General features: G+C 41.3%; 1 long non-coding RNA gene across 3 annotated transcripts; it reads left to right on the top strand.

Annotated features, from left to right (window-relative positions):
• The first annotated feature begins 4,440 nt into the window (after positions 1–4,440).
• LOC147889093 (uncharacterized) lies at positions 4,441–18,680 on the top strand. Of its 3 annotated transcripts, XR_015542958.1 has the most exons (6): positions 4,648–4,668; positions 4,861–5,141; positions 5,362–5,515; positions 17,724–17,812; positions 18,004–18,126; positions 18,551–18,680. It is a non-coding gene; the product is annotated as an uncharacterized LOC147889093 (long non-coding RNA). The 3 variants fall into 3 exon arrangements; XR_015542957.1 differs by having other exon boundaries at positions 4,441–5,141; XR_015542959.1 differs by lacking the exon at positions 5,362–5,515 and having other exon boundaries at positions 4,441–5,141.
• The last annotated feature ends 442 nt before the right edge of the window (positions 18,681–19,122 follow it).

Raw genomic sequence — 19,122 nt, 5'->3', positions numbered from 1 at the left:
ATCTAAATTGTGTTGGTTTATAGAAGCTCATCCTGAATTAGCTCTACTATATCTAAGATATACACTTTAAATATGATGGAAACAAGTTTTGTTTGCTTACTTGACAACAATTTGCACAATTTAGTAGGACATTTTTGGAATCACTGACTAATCTCTTGCTTGCCATGATACAGTTCTAACTTTTGCCTCTGTAGTATGCTTCTCTATTGATCTTGATTTTTTAAACGGTTCAAGTGGTCTAAATATTTTGGTTTCTAGAACACTACAAGCTTCAATATTCATGCTCCTAAGATAGTATAATTTTTTACTTCATCTTTGGATTGTATATTTATGCATGTTTTCCTACTAGAAGCACACCCCATGCCATATTTCTCCTTCGTGGTCCATCTCATATTCTGAAGGTCGTATTGTATAAAAATACATTATTTTTTGGAAGTTTCTAGTAGCTATGCTGAGACTTGTGCCAACATTACAATTTTACCTTTGATTCTTTATTAGGTAGAAGCCCTTGCAAAGTTGGTCTCTTATTGTGGGCTTTTCCTTGATCTAACATCTGAAAAAAGTATGGACCTCTATGTGCATGAGCTATCATGCAATATGTATCTAGCCATACTTACCTTGGTTTCCAAAAATGTTGATAAAAGCCTCATATTGAGGTCAGTCATATACTGCATGAGTGTGTTGGGGGATTGTTCATGTTTGGTGCCCACATTCAATCATATTTCCAACTCTTAATGCTTAAGTGCAATCTTGTTGAAGTGAGTTGAGGGGCTTACAACGTTTATCCTTCATACACTCGGGTATGAAGTGAATTAAGCATCCAGCTCGAGAGAGAGGGAACCCATTTGTGATGCCATTATTCTCAATGTTCTTCTTCTTTCAATCTAATGGATGCAAAGAAAGGAAAAATAGACCTACTGATTGACTTTTCTGGCTTTAACTTGACTTGCCATCACAATTAAACCATCTAGTAAAATGTTGCTTCCCTCTTTAATAATTGGACATTTTTCCTTTGGAGAATGGCTAGATGCAAACGTTAGCAGTTGTGGGTCTTATTTTTTAGCTAGCTTTATAAACCTTACGAATGTTCTAACTCCTAATACCCTAAGCCCATGGTCTGATGAACTTTGAATGGTATGGTATATCATACGCATTAAGAAGTTTGGATCTAACCACTTCTTTTGATGATTGGTCAACGTTCTTGATGGATCCAATGTTCATAAAATTGAAGAATATACCTTCAACTATTGAGACCATTTTTGCAGCCTTTTTGTAAACCCTTGAATACATTTTTGCAAACCTTTTCTCATCTCTTACAAAAGATTGGCATACCATCAATTAGATGCATCATTACCACTATTCATAGGGATGATTGTTCTACACACACACACACACAATGAAATTGGGTTGCAAAGAGTTCACTAAAAAATGACATTTTTTATTTGGCAAGACTTACAAACATGTTGGTAAGATTGCAATGATAACATGCATAGCATATGAAGACTTTGGAAAGTATATATTTGTAGCTACATCATTGTTTCTATAGAAAAGTAATTTGATAATGCAACACTCGAGACAAATAATTTTCACTTAAATATAGAAACAAATATGCCAAATAATTAGGACTCACACTTAAGTAGGGCATTTAATTACTTAGAACAAATATTTAAATGTGAGAATACATAAACAAATACTATAATAAGTCCTCATAATTAAGGAGGGCATTTAAATAGTTAGGACAATCAAAGTTGACTAGCCTAAAAAGTTTGTTGTGAAGAAAAAATATATTTAGCACAACTATAAGAAATAACTGACCTTTTATTATTATTATGTATGTCATTGTTGAAGAACCTAGTTTCTTTTACCAAATGTATTATTCTCTTGCTTTTATTTTCATAAGATTTCCTTTTATACTTATGTATTTCTATATTGTTCAAGACCTTCAATGATCTAAATGTTTTGAAATTGAATACATTAATTGCACTTTTTTATTGGGTAGTAATCCTGTTGATTCATCTATAAAGAGTAAAAAGAATTTTGATCTTTAGGACTTTAGGTTGAACTCAAAAAAATGAAAATGATAATATATTATAAATTTGAATAAGTTCAAGCTCATGTGCAACATTTGATTTGGCATATTCTTTATATAATTTGCATTGCTATGTTATTACATGCTTATTATGATTCAACGGTAAAATCCTCACTCTTCCTAACCTATCCCATCACCCACATTCAACCTTCTCAAGAGAGCCACTTGTATATGAAATTTTCAAAAGAAAAATGCAAAGTTTAAGATGTATACTTGGTTTCATTGCTCTAACCAATGCTTCTATGGAAAATACACATGTGATTTCACCATTTGATTAGACAAGTTTATGAAGCCACACGAATGCCAAAAAAATATTCAAAGTTTTTTAATCCATGCCATTAGATTACTTCTCAATGACTTTTATTGTACACATGAAACAAAAGAATGGCTAAAATGTTAGGATTCTTACAAAAGGAAAAACATTTTGATTTCATTATCATGAAGATGCACAAAGCTCTTTATTGTCCATATTTTATATATATATTGTATTGACTAAATACGATGTTTTTTTGTTAATCAAGAAAGAAGAAACATCTAAGAACATGAGCATCGCAACCCATGAATTGGCACATCTACACAACCATGGTAGTCACTTGTACATATGTTTTACTATGTGTTGGAAGTATTACATTCCCAACTTTGAGACATTGCAAGTATTTGTTTATATCAAAAGGTGAAGTAACATCTGTCATAAGTAGTTATTTATAAACAACAATAGTGTGCTTGGAAATGGCAAGTGGCTTGCGAGCAGCCGCAAGCCATTTTTGACGAACTTTTCAACAATGAGCCTGGTTGCCAGGGGAGGGAAACCAACTAGATCAAACTAGGTTTTCTTGGACGTTGGATTTAAGTGCCAAGGCCCAAACTACGAGAGACTGGTCAGATTGCTACAAACTAGATGTCCAAGAATTCGCCAGAGCTGGGAATCTAGGGGAGCAAATTCCTATTCTGAATATGTCTTGATCCTTTCTGTCGACCCACGCCCTTTACGTTTTCATAATGTCTCAATCTGTCTAAAACATACTTGCGGGCAAATGGTCCCTTAACCCCTAGCTACAACTAGCTAGATGTGATAGTGCCTCCCCTAAATAAACTCATGATATTTTCGTAATGTGGCAATCCATCTAATATTTCTTATGATCGATCCCACAAGGCTAAACGTTTTTTTTTTTTGGCCTTTAACAAGGGCAATATCAAAAGTTTATTCAAGATTAAACTATAAGGATCCTTAAAATTTAAACAATTATCAAGATTTTAGAACTAAAATATGTAAAATTATTAAAGCAACCTTCAACTCTAGCTGGGAATTTTCAATTTTAGTCAAGAAAATTACATTGTGAGCAATGTGTGAGTTTTTTAATGTATGAGTGCATGACCCACACATTGCTATTGCATATGAGAACTTTAAACTTCGTATTTCTTTTTTAACCCAATTTTTGGGAGCTCTATGAAGGTCATGTGTGCTAGAAAGAACAACCATGATGCATGTTTAAAGAGAGCACAACTGTTACTTCTTTTTTTTGTGTGCGTGTACGTGTGCGTGTGCAAAGCACGAGAATGTGCTCGATTGTATACAAAGACAGACTACAACAACATCATGCCACACAAGGCGTGGCAACAAAATTTGCCTCGAGCAACTTGGTTGGGAACATGTGAAAGTGCCCTACCTCCCCATTCATTTGGATTTCAAAATTGGATAATGATGGCTTTGAGATTTTCAAATTGAATGCCTTTGGTGAAGCCCCTCCTTTAAAAGGGGCTCACAAGAAAAGGAAAAGCTATGATGGTTTATATCCACAAGCAAGAGAACATGTTTTGCAAGTGCACGAAGATGAGCTAAGATACTAACATGCCACAAAAAGTTAGGAGCATGTAAACACATGCCGACAAAGTCACCCTAAGGTAACTTCGTTGGCAACATGTGAACACAACCTTAATGGCCTCCCCCATGCATGATGAAAGGCATTGGGCTCTTTGAAGCTTTTAAAAGAACCATCACACAACCTCTGATGATGTGGCCTACGAGTTCAACTTTTACATTACTACACAACATGTTATGTCCCTTTCATACCCTTTTTCCTTTATACAATGTACAATCAAAGCTTCAATATGCATTATCTCTAGTGTGGCCCTCGAGTTTTGTGCATGCAAGGCATAGAATATGCATATCAATCACCTTATTTTATATGTCCTCTATTTGTTAGCAGAACATATGATTGAGATCCACTTTCCACTAAGTCAAGAGTTGAAGTTGATTGAATAGTGGTAAATTTTATAAGGTGACTTGGGTGTGCGTCAAGTGTAAAATTGCCGCGAGGAATGACGCATTCCCTCATGCATGGCTTCTTTAGCTAGCTGGAACAATGTGGGCTCGAGGTAAAACGTGGGAATTCAGAAATTCTCCACCTGACGCCATCATGGATGCACGTGCGCCCGCACGCGACATTCATCACTGTAGTCTAGTCTGGAATCTACAGGCTACCACCACGACTGCAACGTGATCCACAAGAACGCTCGGGCAAGCTTGCTATCTGGCCATGGCTGCCCTCGCCCTGTCCTCCTCCTCCTCCTCCCTCCGTGTAAGAATTGACTGCCTTCGTGCAAGAATTCATTGCTTTTTGCTTTAACCATCACTAAATTCTGTTCAAAACCGACTTGTTTACCAACTGCATGCATCGACATCATGTACTCATAGATTACTCCTATCTTCATCTCAAACAGTTGCCCAAAAGTCTCCCAAACCACACTCTAATCGTGGGCGCTTTTGTCAGTTGATCTCTGGCTTTCCAGGCCAGCTCTTTAAAGTCTCGCACAACTCCCTTACCCCATGCAATGTGCGTACCCATTGCTTCGGCATTCGAGCGCAGTTGAATAAAAATGGCAGCAACATGTCTCACATTTGGGTGGAGAGGGAGCATTTTCTGGACGATCTCAGCCATTGGATGTACAAGAAAGTAGCAGAGAAAGTCGGCCTTATTTGCCTGAAGACTTTGAGATTCTTGTCTGGATATCAAGTTACCTCCATGGAAGAATTCACTCGGTTGAAAGAGCTGTAAGTATCTTCCCAAAAATTCTATATGGGGTGTCCTTCATGTCTGCATGATTGCACATACACACAAATTGGAGAGAGAGAGAGAGAGAGAGAGAGAGAGAGAGAGAGAGAGAGAGAGAGAGATGGCTAATGTGACCAAGTGCAAAGAAAGATTGCTGAATGCACCTTAAATAGTGTCCTAGAAACAGAGATCGCTAATGTGCTGATATCATGTTCACAGCATCTGAATTGGCACCATCTGAAGCCACACATGACGTTAAAGATGCCTATGATCAAGATTGAACTTTTAATAGAATATGAACTCTGGGCTGCCCATGCCAGCTTTGTAGGCCATGAAGGTCCACTACCTCGAAATGAAAGACGTGACAGGGCAGGTACAGAAGTGATGTTTGAGGTTGAGTGCTATGTATTGGACATGATATATGAATATGAGTTACTTGTGTCTGTGGTGCATAAATCTGTGTGTGCATTGTGTCATGCATGTCACCTCAAAAACCATTGTATGTGAAGAATAATCTCAAGTACGTGTAGTGCCACCACACGTGGTACCCCTTGCATTCCCTAAAAGCCCTCTGTGAATAGACGATGGAAATTGTCTGTCTCATAATTAAAAAAGATTATGTCTGTCTCATAATTAAAAGGCGGCTAGTGTTTTTTAGAGAGTTAAAAAATGTTAAAACCAAGTTTATCAAGGCAGCACTTTTAGCACTCTTTTGCAATGCTACACAATTTTTACATGTTTCATTATTTAATTTTAACTCAAATTTGTTTTGAGTGTCCTGATTTTAGAGCTTGTGGGCAAGGTATATAGAGGACATTAACATGTCAATGCAGACAACTCTAGCCAACATGCCAAGAAGCACTCACATTGCTATCATCCAAGTTGTAAGGTCAACATGTTACAACCATTCACACAAAATCAGGTGAAATCAAGTGAAAGGGACCTCATTGGAAAGCGGAGCTGTGAGAACAGGAGGTATCGCCCTTGCTATCATGCTCGTAGTTGAATCTTGGATTGAGGAACTTTCACGCCTGATTTTTTTAAGAGTGAATAATGGTCTTAGCACACAATGAAAGAACACTTTATAGTCTTTTAAATATAAAGAAATTCCAGCTCTACACCAAGCCTTTTCAAAAGCTACAGTCCTTGCTTTATGAGGGATTGCTTTTCTTCTCCTAAAGCACCATCAATCAAGGGTCTTGCCAGTTCAGCAATTATGTTTTCGAGACTACTTGGAGTTTTTCCACTCTCTCCCAAAATTTAGTTCTTGAAACTGGGTCAAACGCCTTTATGTTTACCACAAAGTCACAATATAAGGCCTTACCTTTACCTTGTGTCCCTTCATAGACTACTTGGAGTTTTTCCATTCTCTCCTACAATTTCGTTCTTGAAACTGGGTCAAATGCTTTTACGTTTACCACAAAGTGACAATATAAGGCCTCACCTTTCTTGAGTCCCCACTCCAGGTGATGCATCTAAGTCTTAAAAAAAAGGGGGGGGGATAAATGTCGAGAACACTTGTAGAGGAGTTAATAATGAAAACTACCCTTCTATCCACCAAGGAACCCTCCAGAAGAATTGCACAAGCCCATCTAGCTGAAATTGAAATACAACCCCACCCCCTAATGCCTTCTGCCAAATAGTCCTGCTCTGACCTCGGAGAAGTGATCTGCATCTATCGATCATGGCTTGTGAGAGCTTATGCTCATGAATGAGTACAACAACCAGCATGTGATCCCGAGGAAATGTAACGAAGAAAGTCCCTAAGCAGCTGCAATCTAGGTACTCCCATCCTGTGACCCTTAAGTCAGCAATGAATTTTTTGCCATTAAGGCTCTTCACATTCCAAGAAATAATAGGAAGCCTACACATAGAGAGGAGGTGAAGGGGTGCCACTGGCAACAACATGACTAATGGTGAATGATGGGGCCGACCTGCTCTTACAGATAGCCAAATCTTATAGAAGTGAAAGACAATGGCATCTTCTAGAGGAAAGGAGCAACAACATTTATGAAGACCCTGAATGTCAAACCAAGAGGCACATCCAAGGGAACACCACTGTGAACAATAAGAAATAAGAAGAACAAAGCTCAACCTTGCGTCCCTAGTGTGTTATGCTCTAGCCGGGATAGCATGACCTCGGATAGATCGGTGGGCATTTTCTCTTAGATGACCAACTTTTGTAATAGTTAATGTGCGTAATTGAAATGGTCAAGAGAAGTAACTGCCAAGGTCCTAGGTGAGGGCGAGATGGCATTGACTAGATGGTTCTGAGTGCTAAGGCCTAGCTGCACCTAAATGTGCAATAATGCCAAGGGGCAAGTGGTTTTTAATGTGCCCCAAGAGAGGGGTAAAAAAAAGGTGCACCAAGTGGAGAGGCTATAATGATGACATTTGGCAAGGAGAACTATCTAGGGAATTGAGGGTCTCATGGATAAGTATGAAGGAAAATAACGAAGAAAAATACGTATTCTGACGATTTACTATCCTTGAGAATAGGCTGGGTGGAATAACAGAGAGCCATCGCCCGTGATTATTTCAACGAAAAGTAGAGATTTAGGCTACAGATAAAGATGAGGATAGACGAAGTCGTTTCATTTTGGTATCAGAGCAAGGCTAGAGGATGGAAGGGGGATTCGTGAAGAGATGAAGCGATGGAGCGCAAGGTTCCCGGAAGGTGAGGGGAGGATCGTTGGCTGTCCGTGACGCGGGTCTATACAAGTGAATCTATGGAAGCCCGGGAGGCTACGAGGAGATCGACGGGAAGTTGACGTCCTGAATGAGAAAATGGCCACCGTGGCCTACGAAGGCTGTGCGTGAAGGGACTACGTGGACGGACAGCAGGCGGCGAAGAAATTGCGACTGGTCGATGCGGATAGGCAGTCCAAGGAGGTGACGTGATTAGCGTGCGACGGGCTGTTAGTGTGAAAAGAAAACTAGTCGCAGGTGACGGGTAAACGAGGCTATCGACGTCCGCTCTAATTCGACGGGGTCGTTGGAGCAACTGCTGGCATCCCTGCGTGCGCAAATGAAGGGCGACTTTGGATTGGAGACGCAGGTCTATTGCTGAGCCATCATTTCGGGCTCGGACCTCCACCCACTGGGCTGTCCAGTTTCTCTCGTGAGGCAACGCCGGCTTTGGCTCCGCAACGTCGGATTATTGCATCAGGGGGCCTTTCTTTCCATGCAGTTTTTTTTTTGTTTTTCATATGTCCTGTTAGTTCTGCGCCGTCGAAAAGAAACAAGAAAAAAAAAAAAAGAACCAGGAAAGCAGAACAGAAGTGAAGGGTGTATATATTGGTTATTTGGGTTTTAGATAAGAGAGAAAAAAAAAAAAAATCCCATCTTCCATTGTGAAACTATGGAGGCAGAAGGACAGAATTCAAGGGTGAATCCTAGTGAGTCTAGAGTGCAGTCTACACAACAGATGTCACATCATGTAGCACCTACATTGATTGGTAGGATTTCGATATTAGAGGATGCTTTACAGCAGATTATGAACCAGCAGCTTCAAGTGAATGCTGGTCAAAATGAGATCAAGGAGATGGTGCAAGCCTTGTCGGCTAGACCGTCTAGAACTGACAAGGGCAAAGCTCCAGTAGAGCCAGAGCCCAGTATACATTCCTTAGAGCGCACAAGGGTCAAAGTGCCTAATATCGCTAATTATAGACCGGAGAAGTACGCTGGTCGGATGACCGAGTGCAGCTCTGATGTGATCGAGGTTTGGTTACACAAGTGGGAAGAAGCCTTCGCCATTTGTGAAATTAGATCCGATCTAAAGAAGATCCGCGAGGCCACACACCTGTTTATTGAGGCAACGGACAGATGGTGGATAAAGCAACAGAAGGATCAAGTTGCTCCAACCACCTGGGAAGGGTTTAAAGCTGAATTCAAGAAACACTTTCTCCCACCTGATGAAGAATCCCGAGCCTAGGATGCTTATAGAAATCTTCATCAGAGGAGTCTGTCAGTGGCAGAGTACACTGACAAATTCAGGGAATGTGTCATGAAAATAACAGACCCTCTCCCTATGTCGGTTCAGTTAAAAGACTATATCTATGGACTGAACGACAAAATCAAAATGGAAGTTCGGGCTAAATATGTGACTACATTAGATGAATCTATAGCAGTAGCCCTGAACTATGAGGATGCCAGAGGTAGATCTGGTGGATTTGTGCAGGCAGGGACTCAGTATGAGTACCCGAAAAAAGGGGGATTTCCGAGGAAATGGGTTTCAAAGACAAGTGTCTCGCAGCCAAGTGGCCAAACCAAGCAGGTGAAACCGGTTGAGGGACCAGTAAAAACAAGTACCACCGTTGGGGTGAAAAGGAAAATAACTCCAATGGCAGCCCGGGCTTGGTCAAAGTCCTCGTTGACCCTTGAACAAAAAGAGAAAGCTAGAAAAGAAGGATTGTGCTTCGGCTGCCTTCAACGACATCAGTGGAAGGATTGTCACTGAATAAAGATCGTCGCACGGCTAATATGATAATATCTGAATGCGACGTAGAAATGCAGGAGAGTCCCAATGCGGAACATATGCAGATGCAACTGGTGGGACCTTCTCAGAGGTTAGTACCTTGTTTGTTATGTGTATCTGTTGCTAAGTTAGTGACGAGTGCACCTGATAACATCCTATCTAAGCCCGCAGCAACGGGGTATACGGCCTTTAATGATACGGAGTTAATTAAAATGAAAGGGCAAGTGGCCAGTCATGATGTCATTGTGTTGTTTGACTCGGCGTCAACTCACAATGTGATTAACTCCAAGCTCGTGAAGAGGCTGAAATTAAAGACAAGTCCATCTGACTATGCGTATACAATCAGGATGGCAGATGGAAGTTCAACTGAAGTATGGGACCAAAGGGTTACCCAGTTGGAGCTTCGGATTCAGGACTATGCTGAGAAGCTTGATTTTGAAATGACCAAGCTTGCTCATGCGGATATAGCCCTGGGAATGGCGTGGCATTCTAGGAAGAATCCAGCCATTGATTGGAAAAAGCACGTATATCAATTCAAGATGAATGATGTGCTTTATGTCTTGCGAGGTGAAAAAGATATACCTCAGGGACCGTTGGTTTCCGTGATGGAAATCAGAAAGGCTCAAGTAGAGTTTTTATTCCTTTGCACAGCATCGGTAGAGCCGGTGGATGATTCTTCGGCTAGCACTGATGTTACACAAAGTGGTGAGATGGCCAAGCTGGCTAATCTTATAACAGAGGAGTTCTCTGAATGTTTCAAGGATGAACTACCTTATGGGTTACCTCCAGAGCGGAAAGTTCAACATAAGATTGAACTGATCCCGGGGGCAGAACCTGTAAATAGACCTCCCTATAGAATGAGTTTTGCTGAAGAGGCGGAGGTGCGTAGACAACTGGAAGAATACCTCAAGTTGGGGTAGATTCAACCAAGTTTCTCACCTTTTGCTTCGCCAGTGATATTAAAGAAGAAAAAGGACGATACGTTTCGCCTCTGTATAGATTACAGAGCATTGAATAATATCACTGGTAAGCACAGGTATCCGATGGCTCGGATTGATGATTTGCTAGATGCATTACATGGAGCCGTGATTTTCAGCAAGATAGATCTTAAGTGCGGCTACCATCAAATCCGGATTAGAGCCGAGGATGTGCATAAAACCGCTTTCAGAAGCAGGTTTGGTCATTATGAGTTTTTGGTAATGCCCTTCGGACTTACCAATGCTCGAGCGACATTCGTCATGCTTATGAACGATTTACTACGTCCGTATATCGGAAAGTTCGTAGTACATTTTATTGACGACATCTTGATATTCAGTAAAAGTGTTACTGAGCATCATGAACACTTAAGGATAGTGTTCAGTACTTTGAGGAAAGCCAGTCTCTATGTAAATAAAAAGAAAACTATACTGTGTATGGTTAGGCTTGAATACTTAGGGTTCATAATTACTCCACAGGGGGTAGAAATGGATCCGAAGAAAGTGGCTGCAATACTAACTTGGCCAATCCCTCAGAGTCTGACCGTGTTGCGATCATTCTTGGGATTTGTCCAGTTTTATAGAAGGCATATCAAAGGATATTCCGGAATAGTATCGCCATTGACTGATCTGACCTCAGATAAAGTACCTTTTATATGGGGACAGAATCAACAAGAAAGTTTTAACACCATAAAACAAGTTGTGGTCTCAGGACCGGTGTTAAAAATAGTTGATCCCCAGAAACCGTTGTTCCTAGAAACCGATGCAAGTGGCATTGCGGTAGGAGCAGTCCTCCTTCAAGAGGGAAGGCCAGTAGCCTTTGAAAGCAAGAAGCTTTCTCCCTCTCAAAGGAATTGGCCAACTCATGAATTGGAGTTGTGTGCTGTTATCCATGCTTTGAAAACATGGAGGCATTATTTGTATGGTTCAGAGTTTTATGTGGATGTGGATCATGATACTCTGAAACATTTTTGTAAACAGCCTGACTTGAGGGGCCGCCAAGCTAGGTGGGCAGAGCTCATGCAGGAGTTTAATCTAACGATTCGGTACCGAAGAGGAAAAGACAATAAGGTGGCTGATGCGTTGTCTCGCATTATGCACAACCTGAGTTTCACGGTATTAGAGAGTGTCTAATGACCGAGATCAGAGAAACTCAAAAGGTGGACGAGTTTGTCCAGAGCTTATGGCCTAAAGCTCATGTGTTAAAACCCGAAAAAAATGAAAAGGATGACCTGGCATCCAGAAAAGGCCAAAGTTATGCAAGATATACCATAAGGGATGGTATGCTAGTTAGAAATGGCAAGGTTATAGTACCTGGTCAGAATGATCTCAGGCAGAGAGTTCGACAGTGCCATGATAGCCCGTGTGCGGGACATCCAGGTGTCGAGAAGACCTATGATCTCGTGAAGCGAGATTTCTTTTGGCCAAAGATGAAAAAGCATATTCATGAATATGTGACACGGTGTTTCTCGTGTCAGGTAAGCAAGGCCGAACGGGTGAAGCCACCCAGACTTTTACAGCCCTTGGAAATACCACTAAGTAAGTGGGAGAGCATTTCCATGGACTTTATTGTAGGGCTACCTGCAACACAAGGAGGGTATAATTCTATCCTTGTGGTGGTTGATCGTCTAACCAAGATGGCTCACTTCATTCCGACTAGAGAGTCTGTTAGTGCCCTGCAAGTGGCGGATTTGTTTATTAGACATATATTTCGTCTGCATGGATTGCCTAGATCCATAGTGTCAGACAGAGATGTCAGATTTACCGGTCATTTTTGGACAGCGGTATTTGAGACACTGAGGACTGAGTTGGGAATGAGTAGTGGGGATCATCCTGAGACGGATGGTCAGACGGAGAGAGTCAACCAAACTTTAGAGGATATGCTGAGGGCATATGTGTCATTGAGGCAACATACATGGGACAAGTGGTTGCCATTGTTGGAGTTTGCCTACAATGATAGAAAACATTCATCTACCGGGTTCAGTCCGTTTGAGCTGAACTATGGTTATAGACCAGCCAATCCGACTATAGTTGGAGTACCTCAGAAGGTGCCTAGTGCCGCGAACTTTGTAGTTCAGATGCGGGAGATGCTAGCACTTGCGAGAGCTAATATCCGTTAGGCTATGGATAGAGCCAAGGTGTATGCGGATGAAAATCGGTCTATAAGAGTATTTGAAGAAGGAGAAAAAGTTTTTCTCAGAATTCCTTCGCACTCGAAGTCGTTGACTTCAGGAGAGTGTGCTAAGTTATCACCTCGATACTGTGGGCCGTGGTTAATTCTAAAGAGAATAGGCAGTGTAGCCTATAAATTAGAATTGCCACAGGGGTGTAAGGTGCACCCGGTTTTTCATGTTTCGCGCTTAAAGAAATTTTTGCATACAGGTGACTCACTAATCGAAGGTGTGGTTTTGTTTCAGGAGATAGAGGATATTGCAAGGCGCCAGCCAACAAGAATCCTGGACCGAGGAACAATGCAAATACGAAATCGGAAGATACCCACGGTGTTGGTTGCATGGCATGGTCAGCCTCTATCGGAAGCTACCTGGGAATCCGTATACCAGTTACGGAGAGTGTTCCCAGATTTCATCATCGAGGACGCTGATGCAAGAGGGAAGGAATGTTATGCTCTAGCCGGGATAGCATGACCTCGGATAGATCGGTGGGCATTTTCTCTTAGATGACCAACTTTTGTAATAGTTAATGTGCGTAATTGAAATGGTCAAGAGAAGTAACTGCCAAGGTCCTAGGTGAGGGCGAGATGGCATTGACTAGATGGTTCTGAGTGCTAAGGCCTAGGTGCACCTAAATGTGCAATAATGCCAAGGGGCAAGTGGTTTTTAATGTGCCCCAAGAGAGGGGTAAAAAAAAGGTGCACCAAGTGGAGAGGCTATAATGATGACATTTGGCAAGGAGAACTATCTAGGGAATTGAGGGTCTCATGGATAAGTATGAAGGAAAATAACGAAGAAAAATACGTATTCTGACGATTTACTATCCTTGAGAATAGGCTGGGTGGAATAACAGAGAGCCATCGCCCGTGATTATTTCAACGAAAAGTAGAGATTTAGGCTACAGATAAAGAGACGAGGATAGACGAAGTCGTTTCATAGTGTGAGCATCCTGAGGCATGAATGAATCTATGATCCAACCAGACTTGGAACAACTGAACTGTGTGTCCTACACATTGTCTATTTGTGATCAATCTCTCTAAAGTCCACAACTCACTCCCTTGAGAACAAAACTTCATGAAGGAAACTGAAGAATGAGGCCGTCTTTGGAAGCAACTATGGAATGCGAGTACTTCTCCAATTATAGCGGATCACATGGCAAAGATCTTCATGCAGAACATCTTTAAGTACCATGGTATGCTTGAGTCAATTGTGAGTGACAGGGCTCCATGAATGACCAGCTTGTTTTGGAAAGGATTGTTTGACTACTTAGGTACTACTTTGCTGTTTTCTTCAACTTATCACCCTCAAACTGATGGACAATCAGAGGAAGCAAATTCAATAGTGTTGGATTTGCTGAAATGCTATGTGTCAGAGCATAAGGCAAAGTGAAAACAATATTTGCTATGGTTGAGTATGCGTACAACAACATAGTGCACACTTCCATAGGAAAGGCTGCTTTTGAGATAGTGGAAGGTGGAAGGAAAGTTCCACCCATTTTGTAGACAAAAGAAAGAATATTTGAGGCTGATAGGTATGTTGAAGACCTGAAAAGAGCATATGAAAAAGTAGATGTTATACAGGCAGCCTCCTGTATAACGATTGTTCATGCAGCCTCCTGAATGAAGATGATACTATACAGGCAGCCTCCTGTATAGTGAAGATGACATGCAGGCAGCCTCCTGTATGATGATCAAGCAGCCTCCTATATCATGATTCTTATTTATTTATTTATTTTACATTTCTTATTTGATGCGAGGCAGCAAACAGTAGTTTGTTGTTTCAAGTGGGGGGTATGTCACGGAGACGTGATCATACTGACCAGAACCACATTTAACCTAGGTGTACCAATTTTCAGGGCTAAATTTCGACCCTGGGTGCTCCTAGAATTAAATGTGCAAGATGTGCAACCACAAGTGCAATGAATGAGGCCCCAAGTACTAGGCCCATGGTATTAAATGAGGTACAACAAGAGGGCTTTAATTACAAGCCATTTTTAATGAGTCACCAAAGTCAAGGGTCAATAGCAACACATGTCACTCTGGTAGGTGCATGTATGCAAGGTGTCACCTGTAGCACCTCCCTTCCAACTTAGGGAGTCATCTCTCTCATTCGGTTCATTCCTACAATTGCTATAGGTAGAAAGTGAGGCGTGGAGAAGAAGAGCAGGTTTTTGCTGATTTTTTATGATTTCCTACGACAAAAGTGGTCAGATTGTTGTGCCCTTGCAGCAGGAAGTCCCTACAGGCTGGGCGGCTTCATTTATGAGCTTTTCCTGGCTGGATTCGGACCAAAACTTGCTGATTTCTAATTCTGAGGTGTCTAGCTGATGGTTGGAATGGTTTCCAAGAGTTTCTTCGCAACAGATCTTCTCAGTTTGATGTCTTCTTGCTCCTGCTGACTCTCTGGGACAGGGCGACTACATTTGTGGCTGTTTTGCTGCTCTTTTTCGAGGTTTACAGTTCCAAAGTGATCCTATAGGCTGGGGAAAGGTGCTGGACAGAAACTCGCATATGTATTTGGTGTCTCAGAGCTGCATACTGATGGTTGGTTGCTGATTTTGCTGTCTACACTGAGGCTGAAGTGAAGCAACTGCATTTATGGAGTCTTTTGTTGAGAACACTTGCTAAATTCTTCATTGGAGACATGCCTACTGCTGGTCTACTTGTTGTGGGCTGATCTTTGGTGATTGTGGGACTACCAAGTGCCTTCCTTGGGTTGGTGCTGACCTTGGTAGTGTTGTACTTGAAGAGCGAAGCCATCTTGGCTCATTCCTTTTGATGCAGGCTAGGTATTTGATTTGTCAATTTGCTGCTAGATGTTGATGCTTGTTGCACAGGTTGATGACTAGCAGACAGGGACAACTTTGACTATGTGTGATACCCAACAATGCATGCTTTATGTTGGCACATGAAGGCATGATTGGACATTGAGATTGGGTGGAGCAATTTGATGGTTTTATGCATAGACAATGTGATGTGGTTTAGTGCTTGTGGGCACCTTTGATTGCACTTGTGATTGAGGATAGTTGGGCTTAGACAGGCCTTGAGATGAATTGATACCTACGGGTATATTCCAATAGCAGTTTACTGCTTGTAAGAGGAATTGAAAGAGATAAAAGAAATACCGAAAGGGGCGCCAATTGATTGGGGCCAATCTGGTGTACTGTGGATTATTGTTGAGTAGGGGCATTCTAGCCTCCATGATGGTTTTATGTACGCTGTGACAGTTATGCTCATTCAGTGACGTGTATGCATTTGATATTCAATGATTCTTTGGCTGTGGCAATGATTTTGGTTAGTTAGTTACAGATTTACTGCCCTATGTTTTGCATAGGCCGGTTGCATTGTCTGTCTCAATGCAATGCAATGCCATGACTGCTCATGTTGAGTTTATAACAAGCCCAACACAGGATCTATCTAATTTTGCTAGGAGAGTGAGCCATCGGATGCCCTTGACCATAAGAACAGTAAGCTGTTTAGAAAATGAGAGGCGTCATCTCATCATGAAGCATGACATGGAGAATGAGACGATCACACTTTACTTGCTTTGTCTACCAGTCCGACCTCCCTCTTACAAATCTTGTCTTAGAGAATTCAACCATGTGTAAATCAACAATTTAAGTGTCAGCCTATAGAAGAGTCTCCCAAAGCTGCCTTCAAAAGTTATGTCTCTGCCTCGGTATAGTTAAAGCATAAATGTTGAGAATAGCAATAGTAGTATTCTGAACCTGGATGATGATATACACTGCCTTGTAGTTCACTAATGTGCTCTCTTGTATGATGTCTGCTACCCATCTGGCAGAAATCAAAATGCAAATCCCACCTCTAGTGCAATCTGCCGCACTACGAACAGTCCTAAACTATGCATCTGTCTATCTTGGGTTGTGATAACCTATGCTCCTGGATGAGCACGATATGTTAGTGGATCCTACTGAGATGGAACAAAGAGTCTCTAAGAATGTGCAGCCTTGACACTCCTGTCTTGTGGCCATCTATGCCAGTACTGAATCTGCAGCCGTGAAGGCCTCTCATGTTCCATGTAATGATGGATAATCTAAACATAAGATGGAAGGTGAATTTCCCTTTAGGAAGGGGCTTACCATAAAGCCTCTATGACTGAGGGCCACACCTGACCTAACTGGAAGATGATAGCATCCTCAAGTGAAAAAGTGCTCTACTGAGATGCAAGGTCCTGAATGTCAAACCAACGTACGCAGTGTTCTAAAAGCATTTCGTGGTCAATGGTGAAGAAGAAGGAGAGCATTACTCGTCCTCCAGGTCCTGGCTGAAGTATCTGTTGCCATGGGTGGTTCTGAGTCTTGAGATCTGACTAAATTGTGGACAGAAGAGGACTGAGTCCTATGCACTTGAGTCAATGTCTTGCTGCCATGTGATCTAAAAAGCTCATGATGTGAAATGCTACATATAATGCTCTCTGGAAGCAATGTAGAGCCCAAGTATCTCTCTCTCTCTCTCTGTCTCTCTCTCTCTGTCTCTCTATCTCCCCAGTTGTCTGCAAAAAACTGGGAGCACCTTGAATCGCTGCTGATAGGCCTCATCTTCATCACCTGATGACAATTGTGACCAGAAAGGAGGGCGATCTCTGTTTGCCAGACTGATTGTGTTGGAAACACTCATCAATGGAAATTCCTCCTCTCCTAAGCTGGAAGCAAGAACTGAGGTGACAGACAACACTTTTTCCCCCCTTCCATGACAAATATTGTAAAGAATTAAGTGCAACATTTTACCCCCTTCACACCTGGGGCTCTTTCTTTGTGATGCTAGATTGTAATTATTTTGCCTGCACTAAGATTAATGTGATAAGATTGTCAGGAAACCAATATGATTGCATTCATGTAACTCGCTGAATACATGAACTGAACTGGTATAATTCAAAAATGTGTATTTAATACTCATCTTTTGATTGAGATAAGCATTTTGGTTCTTGATTGTTGTCCAGGCAACTATCCTTGTCCGTGAATGCTTGCTGTTGGGAACCTTTTCCCTTTTATTTTCAAGAGTCGAGAGCTTCTGTCGATGGCTAAGTTGGTATGTTGGTCTTTGTATCTGTCATCTCTATTCTGCCCTTTGTTGGCTTCCTGCTTAACTCTCTCCACCAAAGTAGACTTTCATTTAATGGAAAAGCAAATATCTGGATAGTGGTTTGTGTGAACTTGAAAAAAAGTGGAAAACACTTTATTGAATTTTATTTGAGAGTGTTGTTGCTGGAGTGTGGACAGGGTTTATGTCTCAAATGCTAGGAAAGGGAATCAGATGACAGAGGATGAGTATCACTCCTCATCTTTTCGCTTAATGAAGGATCCATTGCAACTGGGACTTGTACTTTGGGAAGTAACTCGCCTGTAAGTATATGTGTGTGACAGAATTGATATGTGTTCCCCTCATTTGCTGTGTGGGATTGTGTGTGTGAAAATGGATTTCAAATAGATCAGTGCTGATATCGAAACCGATAGCAATTGAGTGGTGATGCAATGCTCATTCTATCAGTTCTGAAATTGACCTAATGTCAATTTGAAATGAGTGTTGGTGGGTTGGTGAGTGTGACATCAAATTTCAAATTGACGCAAGGTTGATATGAAAAATGATAGCAATTATATTGCTCATTCTGTTGAAATGGTTTGAGTGAGTATGTATGGGTTTGTGCGTATGAAAGTGGTTTTCAAATGGACCCAAGGATTTCAGAATTGGCAAGACATGCATGTGTATGTGTATGTGCATGTGTGCGTGCATTGTTCTTGCTTCTTACTTCATCTCTTTTTTTTGAAGGAAAAAGAAGAAAAACTATACAAGGCCAAAATGAAAAATAGAGCATCATTGGGACTACGAAAGCCTGGTACATTTGTAAGAAGAAAGTATTAGTGCAAAGTTCCTAAAGTACTTGTGAAAAAGAAAGAAAGAATGCAATTTTAATAAGTCGTCGGAAGACTGGAAGGTCTATGAGACTAAAGAAAAACCCAAGTACATCAAGCTGAAACGGGTGTGTCCTCTAAGTGGACCACAAAACCCGTTAAAAATAATCAAAGGAACGGAAAAAAAACTGATATCTGATACAAAGGAGGAGGAAAAAGCTCCTGAAACAAGACCATAGAGATTGCTCAAGCCTAGATGCAGTGACCATAGAGGCACTCTATGGGACGACAGAAAGCAATGATGGAGGGTTGATGATGGTTAGCACGACTGTGTTTGTGATCTTTGAGCTGCAACGCGGCATCGAACAAGTGTAATTGTCACACTTGTTGGCTGTACCTGAGTGGGGGTGGAACATGGAGGAAAGATCCCCTCGGAGCTATGTATCAGTACATTGACAAATCTTTTGGGACACACTACGGGTTTATATA

The sequence above is a fragment of the Dipteris shenzhenensis genome, chromosome 20 (genome assembly GCF_047967505.1).
Source record: "Dipteris shenzhenensis isolate YYH24624 ecotype China chromosome 20, Dip_SZ_1.0, whole genome shotgun sequence".
In the NCBI taxonomy this organism is placed as follows: domain Eukaryota; kingdom Viridiplantae; phylum Streptophyta; class Polypodiopsida; order Gleicheniales; family Dipteridaceae; genus Dipteris; species Dipteris shenzhenensis.
Note: the sequence above shows the minus strand (reverse complement) of the source record. Positions and strands in the feature narration are given on the sequence as shown.